This window comes from Labeo rohita, chromosome 9 (assembly GCF_022985175.1).
Source record: "Labeo rohita strain BAU-BD-2019 chromosome 9, IGBB_LRoh.1.0, whole genome shotgun sequence".
NCBI lineage: Eukaryota > Metazoa > Chordata > Actinopteri > Cypriniformes > Cyprinidae > Labeo > Labeo rohita.
In genome coordinates this window covers 29,591,335-29,611,804 of record NC_066877.1, presented here as the reverse complement: position 1 = coordinate 29,611,804, position 20,470 = coordinate 29,591,335, and the positions used below count along the sequence as shown (strand labels likewise).

General features: G+C 33.8%; 1 protein-coding gene across 2 annotated transcripts in view; it reads right to left on the bottom strand.

Moving 5' to 3' along the window:
- itprid2 (ITPR interacting domain containing 2) overlaps nucleotides 1-18,779 on the bottom strand; it is a 59,564-nt gene extending 40,785 nt beyond the window's left edge. For both annotated transcript variants that reach the window (XM_051118779.1, XM_051118778.1), the window contains exon 1: nucleotides 18,639-18,779. The gene's annotated coding sequence lies outside the window, so the exon portion shown is untranslated. The remainder of the gene's footprint in view (nucleotides 1-18,638) is intronic.
- Nucleotides 18,780-20,470: the final 1,691 nt, after the last annotated feature.

Sequence of the window (20,470 nt, the reverse complement as noted above, 5' to 3'; positions counted from 1 at the left end):
CAAAACAAGCAATAAAATAAGCTAAAACATCCTGAAAAAAATCCCACAGTCTTGTTAAAACTGATATATGAGACAGCCTAATTTTAAAAGTGAATTCTAGATCTCAAAAAGTCATGGAAATTAATAAAATCTATTTTTTTTTTAAATGATAAAAATCTGTAATGTACGTTAGCTCTATTGTTTATTATACATTATGTATTTGAACAGGTTTGTTCAGTAAAACCATACGATTACTTACTTTTGATACTTTATTTGAATTATTCAAATTATAATTACTATAATTATTATTCCCTCATTGCTATTATTTATTTATTTTAAATTTTAAATTTTTATTTTTAATTTAATTTAATTTAATTTAATTTAATTTAATTTAATTTAATTTAAAAAAAAAAAAAACATTATAATTACCCGACTACTCGATTAATGATCCGAATAATCGACCGATTACTCGATTACCAAAATAATCATCGGTGACATTCCTATTTACTACTTAAAAAAAAATTATGAAAAAATTGTAAATTGTAATTGTAAAAAAAAATAAATAAATAAATAAATACTAATTGTGTGATTATGTGGCTTTTCGTACATTCACCTACTTTATTAATTATATGCACACATTAAAAAAAGAAAAAATTGCACATGGAATATTAATGAGTGGATTTTTTTTTAAACCTTTGAGAAATAAAATACGTTTGGAAATAATCTGACCAGGACAACAGTCAATACAATGATTTAACTCCCATTCTACAACAATATTTGACTGAAAATACTGCAAACAACCAATCCCAATCAAGTATTCCACAGCGGCGTGTCCTAATATTGTAGAATCGTCTACTAGGCTTTGATAAATAAGTCTAATAATGCAAACACAGTCTCAGTTTCAGCTGCATATCTGTTCACAGATTCAAATCCCATCAGAGGTTTAGTTATTTTTGGACTCCTACAACAGAATTGATGTCCAGTCTACTTGGAGAAAGTTAAAAGGAAGCAAACAGTGTGTTCTCTAGAACGTAGACTCCCCAAAAACCTTTTCAAACACCCTTTTTTCTCATTAAAAACAAATCGTTCACTTGCAACACACAATGATTAATTACATTAGCACGCAAATAAGACCTCTCTCACGTCATGTTAAGCATAATTTAAGCACATCACATCAGCAAATGTTGATTAGCCATAGCAATCCAACCTGGAACACTGTGTCCCATTACATCTTTGATGTAGTTCAAGGGAAATATTCATCTTAGGCTTAAAAAATTACCAGAAAGTGTGCAAATATGAGTCCTAATACCAGTATGATGCATTGCTGCTCCAACAAAACAAAAAAAAAAAAAAAAGAGCAAGATGCTAACCTAAATAGCATGCTGACAGACTCAATAAAGAGACAACACAAAAGTCTTTGTCAATAAGCCATGTAACAGCAACACGCTCCATTCCCTTTCACAAACAGCGCAGTTGTTTAATTCTATAAACACAGGAGAACTAATGCTCTCCGCTCCATTTTGGACCTGCGATTTGTAAACAGTGCAGACTGAGTTACATACTCTGCTTTAAATGGATCGAGAGTTGGGGAAGAAGAATGGGGAAAGCATAAATAAGCGCTACTAAGCAACGTCAAGCATGCCGCTCATCCACCAATCACAGGGCAGATGTAAAATGCTGAACTTTTGCAGTAAAACCCACTCACTGCAAACTGTAAACACAACGTTCCAACATTCCCAGCAATCCAGCTGTGTTTTTGTAATGAACCTCGCGTTACATAAGATATTTGCATTAATTTGACTGTTTATACAAAATTCCAAAAAATCTGCATAATATACACCCTTACTATTTTCCATATTTATGTTATAGATCTTACTGTGGACAATTCATCTGTGCATGTCTATTTTTGTTAATTTGATTATTTTAATCATTTTGATATCAAAATGTCATAACTGGACTTTCAGCTGAAAACGACCTTCTCTCTGGTGACGAATTGAGGAAATATGCAATGAGACTCCAGGTTTTACACTTATGTAAAACAAACAAACTTAGACTAATATACAGTATATACAGTATATTAGTACTGTCAAAATTAGCGCGTTAATGCAGGCTATTAACTTTTTCAGTTTAACAGCGTTAAAAATATTAAACACAGTCAGTGCAGGGGCGGGGCTAGGGTTAGCCACCCCACTCACAACTGTTGCTTCTGTCTCTTTTTTTCTTGACAAGAGGGGCATTTATTAGTCGAAGAACGTCTTTACAACCACATCAAACTGGTGACTTTTAGAGGTCGACCGATGTATCGGTTTTGCCGATTAATCGGCACCGGTAGCTGATTGGCGGAACTATCGTTATCGGCAAAAACTTTATGCCAATAGTTTTTTCCGGGTTGGGTCCGTTGCTGGAGCGGCTGAGAAGGTCGTCATTATACAGCAAAGTCCCTATAGTCTTTGTTATACAGCAGGAGAGTGGCCTCTAGTGGTGGAAATCACTGACAGCACGTGCCGTTTGTTTAGACACGTGACAATGCGCACTGCACAGAGCGGGACACTTCAAAGGCAGATTTAAAACATCGACAATGAAACGGTGTGTAGTGTACAGTATACCGTAGTGCATGTTTTCATGTCATTACTAAGCAATGAATTTGTTGACTAGATGCTGCATTAGTCGAGAAAGGACAGCAGTATACTTTTGCCCGTTTGGTGATCAAATGAAATCTTGTAGACGCCGCTTGAATTGAACATGATGCATCCAATGTGTGTGACACCGGATAGCTCAAGTTCTTCTAGACGCGGCGCTGCACTTTTGCCCGTTGTGTGACTAACATATTTTTATATTTTGATTAGATAACCACAAATGTTCTAGAATAGAAGCAGTTAAATTGTGAAAGTCCACAATATCCATATGTATGCAATTTCAATACTGTGGCCTTTGTGCAGATATTTAAAGATGGCCATCTTTAGCTTGATTGTTTATGTAATGGTAACACTTCACAATATGAGTCCATTTGTAGCATTAATATTGATAAAAGCTGTAGAATAGAAGTATTGTTGCTTGTTAGAGTGTGTTAATTTCAGCATTTACTGATATATTTTAAAAAATTTAGTTGCTTTTGTTAACATTAATGAACAATGAACTAACTGTAATGATCAATATATAATTATTATTAATATTTTTATTTATCTACAAAGTATGGTTCAGTAGGCTACTTTTTTTTATAAATAGTACAGCACTATTTATTTTCCGTTTAGTATCCATTTTAAAAACTATCGGTCAATTAATCGGTATCAGCCAGTGTGGTCCAACCTACTTATCAGTATCGGTAAAATCCAATATAGGTCAACCTCTAGTGACTTTTCAGACACACACTCCAACTTCACTTCTGTGCCAGGTGCTAGACAAACGAGCGCGGGAAAGGTACAGGTGACGAGGAAGCTTCGGTAGAACAACAGTGAACTGCGGTCAGATGAGATGTCAGGCCATATGTGATATGTGCTGTAGCCTGTATCATATGGCAAGCCAACAGGCTCAGAATTACAGTTCAATATTACTGGCTGTGGAAATCAGCAGCTGTATCAGCTGAAAATCAGATGAAAAATAAGTTAGATTTATCTGCTGAAAATCTGATGAAAAATGTGTTATATTTACATGTAACATATTTACATTAATTTATAATATAAATTATACACAAATGTTTACATACAAATACAAATAATTTTTTTAAATATATGGGTAATTTCATGCAAATGTCAACCTTACCATGAAAAAAAAGTGTTTACCAAAAGTTTTTACAAAAGTTTTTACTATACTGATACTGATAGCACAGATGTCAGCATTTGGTGGTTCAAATATCCATGTAAGATCTCTCTTTAAGGCATTTTTTTTTTTTTTTAGCACATGATTTTCCAAAGTATGGTAAGTGTTATTTCCAAGCTTGTCACATTCATAACAGTACATATTCCTCACAAATAGACACATTGAATTAAAAATAAAGTAACAATTAAATGTTCTGTGAAGAGCCATTGCTTCTCTATTTGTTGGGTATTATTGCGTCTGCTTTTTGCATTTTAATTCACAGAAATCCTATAAAGTATGTAGTCTCTCAAAAATGGTGTCCTTTTTTGTCACATCCATAATGCATTATTATTTTCTCTTTTTTAACATAGATGGTTTGGTATATTGGTAACACATACATTTTAAAAGCACATCCATAATGCTGGATTTGCCTATATAAATATGTGACCCTGGACTTTAAGTAGCATGGGTATATTTGCAGCAATAGCAACAGTACACTGCATGGGTCAAAATTATAGATTTTTTTTTACGTCAAAAATCATTAGGATATTAAGTAAATATCATATTCCATGAAGACATTTTGTAAATTTCCTACTGTAGATATATCAAAACTGGATTTTTGGTTAGTAATATGTATTGCGAAGAACTTCATTTGGACAATTTCAAAGGCGATTTTCTCAATATTTAGATTTTTTTGCCCCCTCAGATTCCAGATTTTCAAATAGTTGTATCTCGGCCAAATATTGTCCTATCCTAACAAATCCTAACCATACATTAATGGAAACCTTATTTATTCAGCTTTCAGATGATGTTTAAATCTGAATTTCAAAAAATTGACCCTTATGATTGGTTTTATGGTCCAAGGTCACATATATGTGTGTGTATTTAAATACACATAATAAATATACACAGTACACACACATATAGTGTGTAAACATAAACATTTATTTTGAATCGGTTAACTGCGACTAATCGTTTTGCAGCTCTACATTATACTACAAGAAAAACAGCAAAAATAACACGTTTTTGTGCAATCAGAACGCTTTTTTTCTAAAACACCATCAAGTACAATGTTCTTGATGTTTTCCTTGCATTTTTTATGGCGACTGCTATCAAGGTGAAGTATTTGATAGCATTAACAGTTTTAAATGCCGTGAAATTCAGTGTTTTGTATGTAAACGCAGTTTATCTATAGTGTAATTCTGAGCCTATTGGCTTGCCATAGTATCATTTTATTTTAAAGTGCAAATGAAACTATGAGCATGCGTGTCAGATCTGCGTCACATTCAGCAGCGGCAGCTCTTAAAGTAATAGCAGCCAATAACCTAACAACCCTAATTTCATGAAAAATGTTATTTTTTTTAATCGATTGACAACGCTAGTATATGTAAGCCTATTTATGTACATGTACAGTGAACAGACTTCAAACTGAGAAAACAACTGATAAAATCCTGATTCTATGCCATTAAAGCAGACTAAGCACTTCAAACCTTGTAAACCAATAGTCTTTGACAAATAGCTGGACGTCAGAGCTGTGAGGAAAATCAGTGACCCCCTCAGTTCAATTGAATAAACACGCTGTCGCTATCGTCCTCCTCAAACCTGTCAACAAAAGCTTGTTTGGCTGAAAATGCCTTGAAAAACTATGACTATTTTTAAAACAAAGCATGCACCCCACACATGCTCTCGCTATGACCTCTTTCTGTTGAACTGAGGACGTCCCAGTTCCCACATCTCATTCCAGATTCGACCGGTTGCTCGTTGTGTCCGTCCCCACGTCCCAAGGCCCCAAACAAAAACAGGACCAGGGCTCCAAGTCAAACACGGCACAAACAACAGCACATCAAAGCGCATCCTAAGAAACATCCCACAATTAATGCATCATGCTTACACAGAGACCCAGTGGTTAAGACCATATCCGGCTGATTCTCAGAAGAACCGGGCAGTTTATTGAATACTTGACTTCACTGGGAATATAAAATTAAACATGCTGTGTATATTTTTGGACATTCAGGATATCACAATTTCATAATATTTTACCATGTTTTAAAAAAGACAGTGTCGTCAGACTAGTTACCTAATCATTCCTAGGCTCTAAGTATGAAAGCATAAAGACAGATTAATTGTGCTTCTGAGTTAAACCTAGTATCAAAATAGAACTGCAAAAATAATAAATAATTATTTAACGCTATGTCCATTGGACGAACAAACAGAAGTACTAGCCCAAATTCACGTAATCAGTTGCTGTAGTTGTGATTATTAGAAATGATTAAATATTCTTCAATTAGAAAAAGGTGGAAACATGCTTTGATTATTTTTAACTACTTTTTAACTTTAATGTATTTTGTTTCTTGCATTAATTTTTTTTTAATGTGCTCAGCAATAACGGTTGTTTGTAGGGCCTTATGAAATCAGTTTTATTTTTACCAAAATTCAATTTTGTCCATTTTAATTTTTCTGGATTCAGTTTTTCCCCCCAGTTTTTCTACACTCCGTTTTAATGGTTAAATTAAAAATAAAAAATGTAAAAATCATGTCTAATTAATTGAAATCATGAAACTTTTACAATTTAACAGCAATTTATTAAAAAGTTTAACAAGAATTACATTTCTAAGGCCCTATAAAATATATATATATATATATTTTTTTTACCAAATTCTGAGTTTTTCATTCATTTCTGGATTCCATTTTAATGGTTTCATCAAATTTTAATAATCAAAAACAATTAAATGATTTCATAAAAAATAAATTTATTATTATTTTCTTTTTCAGAAATACTGTGTTGTGTACATTTTTCTGGTAAATGTTCCTTGAAAAATTATGTTTTAATAATAATTAATATGTTTTTCTCAAAAGAAATGGTAAAATGCACATGAAGTAACACAGAGTGGATTAAGAGATCGTTTATACGTTTATGTACTCATATTTTGAGACGGCAGAGGCTGAAAACACCGCAAACTTCATGCACTCTTCAGTATGTGTGTAGTAAACAAAACCGCGCATTTGCGCCATTCATTCACACAGAACATGCAAGATTCATATCCAAATAGTATTTTTGTAGTTTAATATTCACAGACACTAGTCCAGATCACAATCTGAATTACGTGTACTGACCTATTTTTGATTTATTCATCCAAAATTTAGCAAATTCCATGACATTCCATGTTATATAGTAAATTCCATTTTTATGTCTGAATTCCGCAATTTCGTTCGTATCTCGGAAATCATAGGCCCTATGTTTAAAATGGTTGGTTGGTTGAAATGATGGTTCCAGACAGAGCAAATGCCTAAATTATACATAGTCTAAAACTAAAAAATATTGAAACAAAATTGCTTTTAGCAATTTCGCACATCCATAAATCTCAATACTAGATATTTTAACCTTTTAGAGGAATTTAATCACAGACATTTACAGCTAAAACAATACCCTAGTGTGAAAAACACAACTGATTTTAAGAAAGAATGGCCAGTGACCTGAAAGCAATGTTATCTTACATTCATGCAGTGATGTCATGAGCTTCAAAGCACAACAAGATAAGCCTTCCCCAGCAAGCTGCTCTTTTTGAACCACACCTGCAATGTTTTCTTCCCAAGTTAGAAACACAATATCCAGTTTGTGCCAGTGCCTTGGTGAACTGCCACCCTCAGTGACCTTTGCTTTTGGCTCTAAACACAAACCCAAGGCCTGGCCTGTGCAATAACATGGCATTCAGACGAAGTCCTCCATTGTGATATTGTTTTAGAGACCACAGCATCTATGAAAGGAAAGGTTATACTGTAGCCCTCCCATACGTCCCACGGGTTCGAAACTGCTGCTGTTGACAAAATTTTGGGGCCAAATATAGAGCCCTGTGGTATGCCAAAAACGAAACAATCATACTTTGCTCTAGATCAGCATTCCTAAACTGATAATGTTCTATATCTCGGCAAAGATCGCCAGATTAATGTCTGCATGCAGTGAACCATCAGATTTCTCTCTGAGGAATGCAAAGATGAACAAAGATGAGTTAAGAGACACAAGTGAAAGGCATGTTTTGAACAAACCGTAAAAAAAAAAAAATGCATTAATACTAGAAGATGCCTTAAATCATACCATTTTCTACAGTTCATTTATTGGTGCAAACATGATACATCACAGTTGCATCTATAAGAAGCAGTACCACGAGAACCAAATGAGAGAGATTGAAAGTGATACCACGATTCACTTTCTTTCCCACGCTTTTGGCCCAATGTCAATCGCAATCCAATTATGTTACTTTGATGCATCGCAACATACTAAATCATGACACGACGTGTTTAATAAGGCTTAAAGTTAATTTCTAGCATAAGAATATTACATTGCACTGAACTAGCACTGAATATTACATAGTTAGACTGCTTCTAATCTTTCACGTGCAGTGTGAATACCACAACATGCTGATATGGCCACCAAATGTATGTGTCACTTACGCACCACAGACAGGAAATACATAAAACAGACCTAAATCTAAAACTGCTTCACTGCTTTTAGCTTAAAAAGATATCAAGGGACAAAAAGGGAGAATGCTTCCAGAACATCTCCTTGTTATGCAACAAGAAAAGTGTTCACCGGAGGGCTGAAGTCAATTAATCTCCTCTGAGGATGGGACAAGCTTTTGTTTTGAAGATGTGACACAGTGCTTAAAGTAATGGCACTTTGGGTAATTCTTCCCCTCTTGCTTACGTTTGAGTCTTTTTTCCACTTGTCTTCTGACAGCGAGTGAGAAGAAGGATTGTGTCAATAAATTCAGAAAATATCAAACTCAGTGTGTCCTCAAGAACCAGAGCAATCAGAGCTGAAAGATTCACTGGCCAAAAAATCTGTTTCTTAATCAGTGTTTTTATCTTGTTTACAGAAAAAAAAAAAAATAATAATAATAATAAAAATAAAAATAATAAAAATAATAATAATTATTATTATTATTATTATTATTATATAAAAGAATGAATTATGAATATAGAAGTAATGACGCTTAAAATTCAGATTTGATCACAGGAATAAATTTTAATGTATATTACAATAGAAGTCATTATTTTAAATCATAATATTATTTCATAATAACACATTTTTTTCTGTATTTTTGGTCAAATAAACAGCCTTGATGAGCACAAGAAACTCATTTAAAAAACATTATAAATCTTAAAGATCCCAAAGTTTTAAATGGAACTTTGTTGTAAACAGATTAAGTGCGTTTCTGAAATTGATAGATAATATTTATTACACAAATATACTTAAACATTTTTCGTGGCAAGAAAACACATTTCTAGTCTTACAGTTTAGGCTAAATGCAAATGTTGATGGATCAGCTTTGATGAAAACTAGATTTAACAGTATTAAAAATATTTTTTTTTTCTATATAATATTTTTTTCTGTTTTTTATTAAAATGTGTTTTTTTTGCTATATATATATATATATATATATATATATATATATATATATACAATTTTTTTTTTCTGTGCAATTTATGCACACACTTTATCACCGTTTTTTTTTTTTCCAGTATTAGTGGACAAAAGCAAAATCATATCATGCAGTTATTGCATGTGTTATTGCAGCCATCCTCAACTGTTTTTGCTTCAAGTTCCATTATACTTTCAACATCAAGTGGCGACCCAACAAATTACCATAACTGTTTATGATACACAGGTAAACACAACTAACAGTTTATAAACATTTATTTTACCTTGCATAGTTCTGTACATTTTCATCAAGGAAGTTCTAATAAATTCGGCATCTGCCTAATTCGTCTAGTTTCTAAGCAACAGACGCACCACAGTTTTAACATGAACAACATCAAAAGCCCACTCGTTTTAAGATTGCCATCACAACTATTCTCTTTAAATCAGTACAGAAAATGTAAGTACACCGACTCCATCTGGGCCTTCTCATTTTCCCTGTTAGTTTAAAACTAAATACGTTTCTAATAGCGAGAGGCAGATAAAAACACTGATTTGCGTCCCCCTGCCTTGCTGCACACTGATTAATGGTTTTTTAATCCAAGTGTCTGTTTTATAGCACACTTTGTATTCCAGACACTGTGTCCCAGAGCCTGGAAGCGAGCAAGGGTAAGAGAAAGAAGGGGTGCCAGGGAAACACACAAGGTCAAACAAAGCATTTGACGGATCTTAATACTTTACAAGAGGTAAAAGCAAAAGGACATTCTGTCACAGTTACTCTACCACCCAAAAAGCGAGACGGGGAGATGTGGGATGTGATCAGTGTTTGGAAGACTGATGATGTAACCTAATTACAGAACCAGCTCAGTGCTTGTAATGCAATGTGTTAGTTAGATTATCTTAAACTTAAACAACATACCTCAAGAGTGTGTAAACTGCATGTCATCATGCCACTTATGGCAAAAAAATGAAGCCAAACGACATTGTTTAACAGTTCTGGTACCTTAATGATCTGTTTAGTACTTAATAACTAATTGTAGCTACTCTACCATTTAAAAGTCTGTGGTTAGTAAGGGTTATTATCATTTATTAGGGGTTCGAGCGCATAGCGCTTACACCCTATTGTAATTGCTAGAATGGCCAAGGATCAACAATTTCCATGTAAAACTGATCGTGCAGACCAAAGCGCAAGTCGTAGAGACTTTAAACTTGGAGGGATGGCAGTACTCACTCCGCCTACAACGCCACCAAGGCTCGCCCCAAACAGCCTGACAAGGGTGCTACAGCAATCAAAAGTACGTAATAGCTCATAACTCCTAAACCGTCAGTCACCTCAGATTCGTGACCCTGCAAAATTTGGGGGTATTTTGGATTTTTTGAAAAACCTACTTTTGCCAGCTAGTCCTAAGTTTTTTGCCCGAACTTTCGACTCACCGTTACAAAGGGATACCAAACCGTTCGAAAGGGGCGGGGCCACTTTTAGTAAAATGCCTATAACTCCTGAACTGGATGAGATGTCCTTACCAAACTCACGCATTTGAGCACAATCTGAGGGTCACAGGAAAAATATTGCAGAGCTTGGCAACTTGGTGGCACTATAAGTGAAAAAATATAAAAATGGCTATAACTACACAACCATTTGTCCTATCAACATGAAAATCGCTGTGTACGGTTTTGCTCTAAAGTGCCACAAGTGTATATAAGGACAGTTGCGTATCTCAAAAAAACATGGCCACCATTGGCCAATGAATTTTAAGCACCTATTAGACAAGGTTAACGGAGGCTGATCAGAACTAAACTCAGTGGGCCTGGTCTGTAAGAAATTTAAAAGAAATCAACCACTGGGGGCAATATTGCATTTTTCAAAGGCACAAACGATTGTAAACTGTGCGTTTTTTCCACACATATGCACGATATTCGTATCAAACTCCTCATTCTGGACAACTTTGCCTCTTGAACCACTGCTGTCACTCAAATCATTTGTTAATTAAATGATTGAGAAGATGTGAAAAACCTACTTTTGCAAACTAGTACTAGGTTTTTCACTCGATCTGGGAAAAAACACTCTAGTACAATTTTCTGACTCTCTAGGTCAATTATTATCCAAAAAAATGTACCCTTTGGGAAGCTATAACAGGATCGTTTAGAAAAGGGGCCCGTCCGAATTTACCCAAAGTCCTATAAAGTCTAAAGGAAAACTCAAAACTTCACAAAACTTGGTAAGCCCATGCGCCAGGTGATTCTAAACAAGCATGCAGAGTTTTAAGAAGATCGGACCACAGCTGGCACTATAACAGTCATAAACGTTACAACACCTAATATTTCTACGTTAAACTGATCAAAGGTGACAGTAAACACATGTATAAGATTTCAGGTAACACTTTACAATAAGGTGCCATTTGTTAGCATTAGTTAATGTATTAAAATGAACAATACATTTATTACACTACTTATTAATCTTTGTTCATTTTAGTCAATAAAAATACAGTCATTCATTCTTTGTTCATGTTAGTTTACAGTGCATTAACTAATGGTTTGAATAATGCATTAGTAAATGCTGAAATTAGCATTAACTAAGATTAATAAATGCTGTAGAAGTATTGCTCATTCTTAGTTCATGTTAACTAATGTAGTTAGCTAATAAATCCTACCGTAAAGTGCTACCAGATTTCTATTTTAAATAAATGTCCTTTTGATTTTTCTGTTCAAAGAATCTTGAGAAAAAATATCCAACAAAAAGTAAAAAAATGTTAAACAAAATATTAAGCAGCACAACTGTTTTCAATGTTGATATTAATAAGACATGCTTTCTTGACAATTAAATCAACATATTAGAATGATTTCTGAAGGATCATGTGACAAATCTTCTTCACCATCACAGACATTTATTACATTTTGAAATACATTTAAACAGAAAACATTATTTATACTAAATTGCACAAATATGTATGTTTTAACTGGTGTCTCCTAGTAAGACATTTCTTTCAAAAACAGGTAATACTTAAATACACTAAACAAAACAAATAAAAATGGTATTTTCTGCTACAGATTTTAATGTTTTTTAACTTCAAGTATTTAAATAAGATACACCTTGTGAACAAGCAGTCATTTACTAAGTGTCATAACAATTTAGTGCGCATAATACCGTAATAGTCCTTGGATTACTTTGGGTTGGACATGATGCACGTAACGACTTGCACCAAGTCAGAAACCATTTTGACCGACATGAATGATTCAAATAAGTGATTGGTCTTTGATTGAATCAGCTCTCACGAGTCATTTATACTTCACTTAGACTATACAGTGAGGAAATCCTAATAGAAAGACAAGAAAAACTAGAACCAAGAGCTAAACAGTGGTGCAGAAAACACAGTCATGACATAACGGGACCGGATTTTGGTTTCCAACCCAAATTGTTTCCTTATTTAAGAGCTGTATCAGATTTGCAGCACTACAATCGTCCAAAATAAAGACTAGAGGCAGAACAGAACAGCAACATACAAAAATACTGATTATACAAGCCTGGGCCTCCTCATCGGCCGCCTGTTTGTTAAAGGTCCAGCCATGGAGACACACCATGTACCAGCATTATGATAAAACCGTTTAATTATTAGCCCGAACAAGGTCAGCGGTTCCCAGGGTTTCAATTTGCGCAGTGTGAAACAAACATATGGAGCACCCAGGGTGTTACCGTTAGCACGCTAGACACTGGGATTCAGTCAGGAACAGGTGAGGCTCTGATTTCATACCTTTTAGCGGAAATCTCCAACTCTCAGCACCACACAGAGTAAAGCTTAAGTGAGTAATAATATTGTTTTCTTTTTTTTCATAACATTACAAACACACACACACACCCTTGTGATGAATAACATTGACATGGGACCCAGAGGAGGGCTGGCTGGAATCCCAGGAACTAGGCCTAGGCTAAGGATCTGATTATGGAAGAAATATGGATAGCAATAAGAGGGAGTTGATGAGATAAACCAATGTGAGATCCATCAGACCGCCACGCTTCTTCAGAGCAGCACTGTAAACATCTCAGCACATGGTCCTGATGGATTATGAGCGCACTGCTTTTCATTCCAGCTAGCCTACTCTTAGATGCCCTGCTTAATTCACAACGTGGAATCGCCTACAGCACCGCCTGAAGTACAAGTAGTGAATATTTAATGGCAGCTCTTTCACATGAATTTCAAGATAAGAGAGGGGAAAATCAAATGTCAAAGTTAAAATGGCATTATAAAGCTTTAAATTCTGATTAGATGAGTCATTTCCTACATCACTGGAAACCGTAGATAACACACTTGCGAACGCTGCTCTATATTAAGTTGTTTGGCAACAATAAACGGTCATCAGTTCTGTCCAAACAGCACTGGGTCCCATTGATTTTCACTGTATGAACTCAAAAAGAATTGTATTTTGTATGTTTTGAAGAAGGAAAGTCATACAGGTTTTGAAATGACACAAGGTTGAGTAAGTAGCCTGTAGGAAAAATATACACTCTCTCTTAAACACACACACAAACTCACACTCACACACATAATGTAAGTGGATTTTTTATTTATTTTTTTTTGCAATTGTGCCTTTGAACAATTACATGATTATGGCATCTGCAATTGTAATCACAATTAGAAATTCGATTAATTGTGCAGCCCTGGTGAAACATTTTTTTATTTTAATACATTTGAATTAGTTTTTTTTCTGTGCGGAATTTGAAGCTGAATTTTCAGCATCATTACTCCAGTTTTCAGTGTCACATGATACTTCAGAAATCATACTAATATGCTAATTTGATGCTAAAGAAACATTTTTGATTATTATTTTTAACGTTGAAAACCATTGTATGGCTTATTTCTTTTGTGAAAACCATTTTAAAAAAATGTAGGACCTTTAATAAATAGAAAAATCTAAGGAATATCATGTAGGTAAAATAGAAATCTTTTATAAATGCATTTACTGTCACACAATTGTTATTTTATTTATGTCCGCCCACAAACGTTTGCATGGCATACTTTATGCAGGGGTGCACATACGTTTTTTGATTCAGTTTTCATGAGACTTGGTCTGCTGCTCAGTGTGACCCATTAAATATAACTATAGAAAACAAATAATAATAATAATAATAATAATAACAATAATGCACTATATTTAGTTGATTTAATATAAAATTAAATAAAATAAAACTAAATTATGAATATAATTGTGATAATACTATTATATTTTAAAATAAAAAATGACTAGTAAATAAAATACAACTACTTTATAGTACAATTTTTAAAAAATACAATGCTTATACAATACCTTGTTTTTAAATGACTTTTTCAACATTTTCAAACCTAAAAAAAATCAACAAGGTTTTATTTTGGGGGATTGCCGGCAAAAGCGTTGCCGGTTTTGGCTCTGCCGAGTGAAGTGTGTCAGTGAATGTGTTGTTTCGCTAAAACCGGCAACGCGTCGCCTATATTTATGCTTTCATTTTAAATGGAAATAGTATTTAGTGATAAAAGAAACGAACCTTTTCGAAGCTTCGAATCAACTGAACCAATTGCTTCGCAAAATGATTCACTGTTTCGAAGTGCTTGTTCAAAACTGTGTAAATGCAACAAAAAAGCTTTTACAAACCCAATGCAAATGCTTACTTAAAAGTATAATATATTAAAAGCAATCAAAATAATGAATACCAGTAAATATGAAGTGTCTATATAACACGCGGACCACTGAAATTTCTAAATGTTTCAAATTCGAAACAGTTATGAGGCAATAAAGCCTCGTTTGCTGAAATCACTGTTTCGAATTAAATGATTCGCAAAGGTTTCGAAGCTTTATGAAGCAGTGTCTCAAAAGCGGCCATCACTCAGTATTAAAGTTAAGTTAGTCGATCTAACGGTGATTGTGGATTAACAACTGTCAACCATGTCTGTATACAAGTACTTTTTTTACACAGCGGCTTTTTTTATTTTGGTCGCGCACCTGCACGCCACTTATGTACACCTCAGCCTATATGTGGTCAAATATGAATAGCAAAGTTAACCAAAATACTGATACACTCATGGTATACAAATTGTAGCTCTCTATAATTAGAATGTACATTTGACTAGCATTAGCAAGAATATAACTTATCTACTGGCCTGTCCATTGAACAAAAACCATGTCAAAACTTCAGCTTCAAAACGTCGAAAAAGGAAAGAATTTTGTGCTTGTGGTCACACCATTTCATTGGGTTTATGAAGTATTTACTAAACCCTCATCTTACTAACAATCACTGAGCAATGTAAACTGTACAACACGACAGTGTCATTTCCCTCATGTCTCTTTGAAGCCTTTCTCTTGAGGTTTCAGCAAGCCGGGTCTGTTTCAAGCCCCTAGCTGAATTCATTTCCTGTGGACAAAGCCTCTGACAGCATTCATATCAGCCACACAGGACCTTTTCTGGTTTGTTTTTATGCACAGGGCAGAAAAACAAGTCATTTAGGACTCACTTCTGTAAGATGCATCTCTTCCGTGAAGCAAAACATGAGACAGACATCTGCTATAATGCATCAGAAAACATTCTAACCTCATTTGGTCTGTTACAGACTTCATTCTTCATTACGTAACAATAACACAGCATCAGCGGTCGGCGCGTAACAACAGTTTTGCATGTCTAATATGGGAATATTACAGCTGATGGTTTAGAAAATCGTTCCTTGGATCTGAAACAGCAGGCATTGAGCCAAACTAATCTAGATGGCATCTAGACCTGGGAAGGAAATGCAATACGTAGTTGCAGCGACTATTTCAAAGACATCAATGGAAATGGTTCACTTTAATATAATCTAACTTCCCATTGTAAATAACAGTACTTTGCTAAGGAAACAGAGCCACACCTTTTGTTTAGTTAGCGTGACACATTTTCCACGAAAAAGCAACTCGAGACCTGTTAACACAAAAACTCGGCTTACTTTTCCAACCGCTAATGCTGATTTCTCTTGTTAAAGAGATAGTTCACCCAAATGGAAATTTTACAGATTGCAACGCAGCGAGTTTGAATAACACAACCGCAAATGAGATTTCCAAGCTCTTGCAGTCAGCGACGGCTTAAATTTCAGTCTATTCCTATATTCGTAACTCTACAATGGTGAGTGAATGACTTTTCTGAATGGTTTCGGGTGAACTTTTCCTTTAAGAACATGAGAGCAGTAAATCATGCGACAACGCGGATTCACCCGTGTTATCTCTGCAAATACACACCAGTATCACTCATTTGCTCAAACACACTCTCTTTCACACACAAACACACACACGTCAGCTGTGTTTACACCTGACCAATGTTATCTGAAGACACCCAGAAGACAGCACTCCTGTCTTTATGTTTGCAAAGAACAGAGCTGCCCTACTTTCAATAATCACATAAAACTGTAGAAAAGTCACGAACACAAGAGAGTGGAATGAACTTTTAAGGAGACTTGAGAGCCACTAGACTAAACTAGGAAATCTTGACAATGGTTAAGAGCACTAAAGCTTCAGACAAGTTAAAAGATAAAAACACCAAACAAACCAGGGTTCTCAAACTGATATCAGTAAAGCATTGCTGGTCCTTGAAGGATTATGCAAAAAACTAAAAAAACACTTAAAGGTTTGGGGCCAGTAAGAATTTGTATAAGTTTTGCATACAAGTTATTCTAAGTTATTTAATCCTGTGAAAATAATAATATTATATATATATATATATATATACATATACATACATACATACATACATACATACATACATACAAACACACACACACGTTTGTTTTTGTGAATTGTGGGGACTTTCCATAGACTTCTATAGTTTTTATACTGACCAAACTATATTGTCTATCCCCTAACCCAACCCTAACCCTAACCCTAGCCCTCACAGAAAACATGTTTGTATTGTTACACTTTCAGATAAACACCATTTCCTATTTTTAATAATTTTTTAACAATGTCAAAAAAAAATAAAATAAAATAAAATAAAAAAAAAAAAAATAATAATAATAATAATAATAATAATAATAATAATAATATTATATATATATATATATATATATATATATATATATATATTTTTATTTTTTTCTTCAATAACTGTTTTCTATTTTAATATGTTTTAAAAAGTTAAACAGTTGTGCTGCATTATATTTTTGTGAAAAATGTATTTTTTTTTTCAGGATTCTTTGATTAATAGAAAGCTCAAAAGTGTTTATGAAATTAAATTTTAAGTAACATTATACACATTTTACTGTCACTTCTGATTATTTTAATGCATCACTGGTGAATAAAAGAACTGACCTGAAACTTTTAAACAGTAGGTTATATAAATAAAACAATGAATGATAATTGATAGGAAGGACCAACATTTTATTCATTAAGTGAATAACTCATAACAATACATAACAGATCCAAAAATAATCAAGTGCTTTAGTTGTCTTACTGACAAGTTACATTACAGTTATGTCAGAAAATATTCAAAACAAATATCCAACAACATTATGGATTGTTGAAAGTGTGCTATTTCAAGATATATTTTACATAAACTATTTTTTACATTATGTAAAGCTGTAGGTAGTTTCTCATTTTTCCCAGATTTTAAATGGTCTGCAAGTTTTGTTTTACCATTTATATGGTCCACCTTCAGAAGAAGTTTGAGAATCACTATCCCCCCAAAAAACTAAGCTTCTCTTAACAGCACAAAGCATTAAAGGAAATGCATTTTGTCATCTGGGATGGTCAACATAACATAAACACAAGCATAAAGCCTAACACTTCAGGTGAGAGCTTTGGGTGGCCCTAAATAAGGGCCACTTTTCATGCTTTATTCAAGTTATCTAGCCTGATTAGTAATGGATCAAGAATGCAAAAAGCAATATACTATGAACTTTGAAAAGCATGTCATTTTCATTACAATAAAACACAAAAGCTCTAGCAAATCAAGAGCTTCTAATGAGGCTATAAAGTCTACAGTTGGTCGCTTTCCAGACGAAAGCAAGAGGGTGAAGCAGGTGACACAGACATGACCCACTGATCATCATAGGCATTCAAGAAAAAAAAAGAGAAGATAAGAAAAAGGGGGAAAAAAACAATTGTAACGTCATCCGACTAGTTACAAAACCGTTTCCCCGAATCGAAGCCCATTCATCACAGCGCAAAACTTCCCTTCACTTTGTTTTTCCAAAATATGAATACTAAAATACTGTTTCAATCACACGAGCATGCAAAACAACTTCATTAGACTCTGTAAACTTTAAAAACGAACGCCCGCTTTCTGAAACGCCATAGTACGCTTTAAACTAAAACGAGCGCTTAAATGTCTGTATTTCAGTGAGCATCTGCGCGTAAAACCACGTCAATCCAGCAGCTAATACATGAGACCGCGCGTAAGTCAAAACAAACACTAGATAAAGCAACTGTACCAGCCCTAAAATAGCAGAAAAACACTTCTTACCATCTCAACAGGACGTGATGATGATCGCTGGCTGATAGTTAGAAAGTATCTAGTGCACTGAATCATCTGCCAAAACTATTCCAAAACTTCAAGTACAATGCTTCCGCTTCCGGAAAAAAAAGAGTGAAAAGTAACAACATGGGCGAGACGGAGCCCAAAAATACGCCTGGCCTGAAACCTGCTGGAAGAAGATAAGCAGTGCACCATTCCTACCTGATCCAAAACTGTCAGACTTGACATTTGTAATGGGAAGTCTGCGTAGTACACCGAAAAAAACATGGCGTACAAACATTTCTCACTCAGAAAGTTCTGGATGATTTCACAATTACCAAAAACAGCACATAATACACTGAACTAAACGTGAAAAGTTTAGAAAGTAGAAAGTTGTTATTTAGACTACTATTCAGACTACACTACAGATACAGACAGATAGATAAAGTGTTTTCTTTATAAACACTAGCAGTCAAAGGTTTTTTAACAGTAGTTTTACTATTCAAAATCACTTATTTCTATTTGAATATATTTTAAAATGTAATTTATTCATGTGGTCCCTGGTGAAAAAAACAGCATATGTTGGTAGGTATGTTGTGATGCTGGTTTAAGCTGGTCCTTTGCTGGTTTATGCTGATCCTTTGTTCATCAAAACAAAACAAACCTACCAGCATATGCTGTTTTTTTTCACCAGTGATTTCAAAGCTGAATTTTTAGCATCATTGCTCCAGTCACATGATCCTTCAGAAATCAGTCTAATACTCTGATTTGCTGCTCAAATAACATTTATTATTATTATCATGTTGAAAACAGCTGAGAACTTTTTTTTTTCAGGTTTCTTTGATGAATAGAAAGTTCAAAAGAACAGCATTTATCTGAAATAGAAATCTTTTGTAGTATTATAAATGTCTTTATCATTATTTTTGATCAATTTAAAGCATCCTTGCTAAATAAAAGTATTAATTTCTATCATTTTTTTCCCCCAAAAAAATAAATAAATAAAAAATACTGACTCCAAGATTTTGAATGGTATAGTGTATAATGTTACAAAAGCTTTTTATTTCAGGTAAATGCTGATCTTTGGATCTTTCTATTCATCAAAGAATCCTGGAAAAAAAACATACTCAACTGTTTTGAATAATGATGATGATAATAATAATAATAATAATAATAATAATAATAATGTTTCTTGAACAGCAGATCAATACTAGGAATGATTTCTGAAGGATCATGTGACACTGAAGACTGGAGTAATGATGCTGAAAATTAAATTATATTATATTACATTTAAAATATATTCAAATAGAAAGCAGTTATTTTTAATTCAGAATTTTACTGTTTCTGCTGCACTTACTAATCAAAATAAATGCAGGCTTGGTGAGCAGAAGAGACTTCGTTAATAAACATTAAAAATCATCCTGTTCAAAAACTTGACTGGTATATGTTTTTTAAAAATGCATCACTATCATACATTTTTACCACAATTTTCAATGACACCCACTAAAACGCCATTCAACGTAATAATAGGCAATATATAAAAAATCTTGTCAGGCATATTTAGTACAAGAATCATGATGACATTCGAAGATTTAGATTTAAGGAATTTTTTAGGATCACAGCGCAAAATATTTTAATAAGTACAGGTCAGAATAAGTATGTTTTTTTTTTTTTATTTTTACATAAATATATGTTACTCTGTAATAATTTTTTAAAGTCTGAGCTGTTCGGTTATTGATCAGCAAGATACCTGTAAGAATAAACTAAGTAAAGATATCTCTGTGAGAAAGTACATGAACCAGCCAACAACAGATGTCTGTGAATCTACTGATCATCTAAAAAGG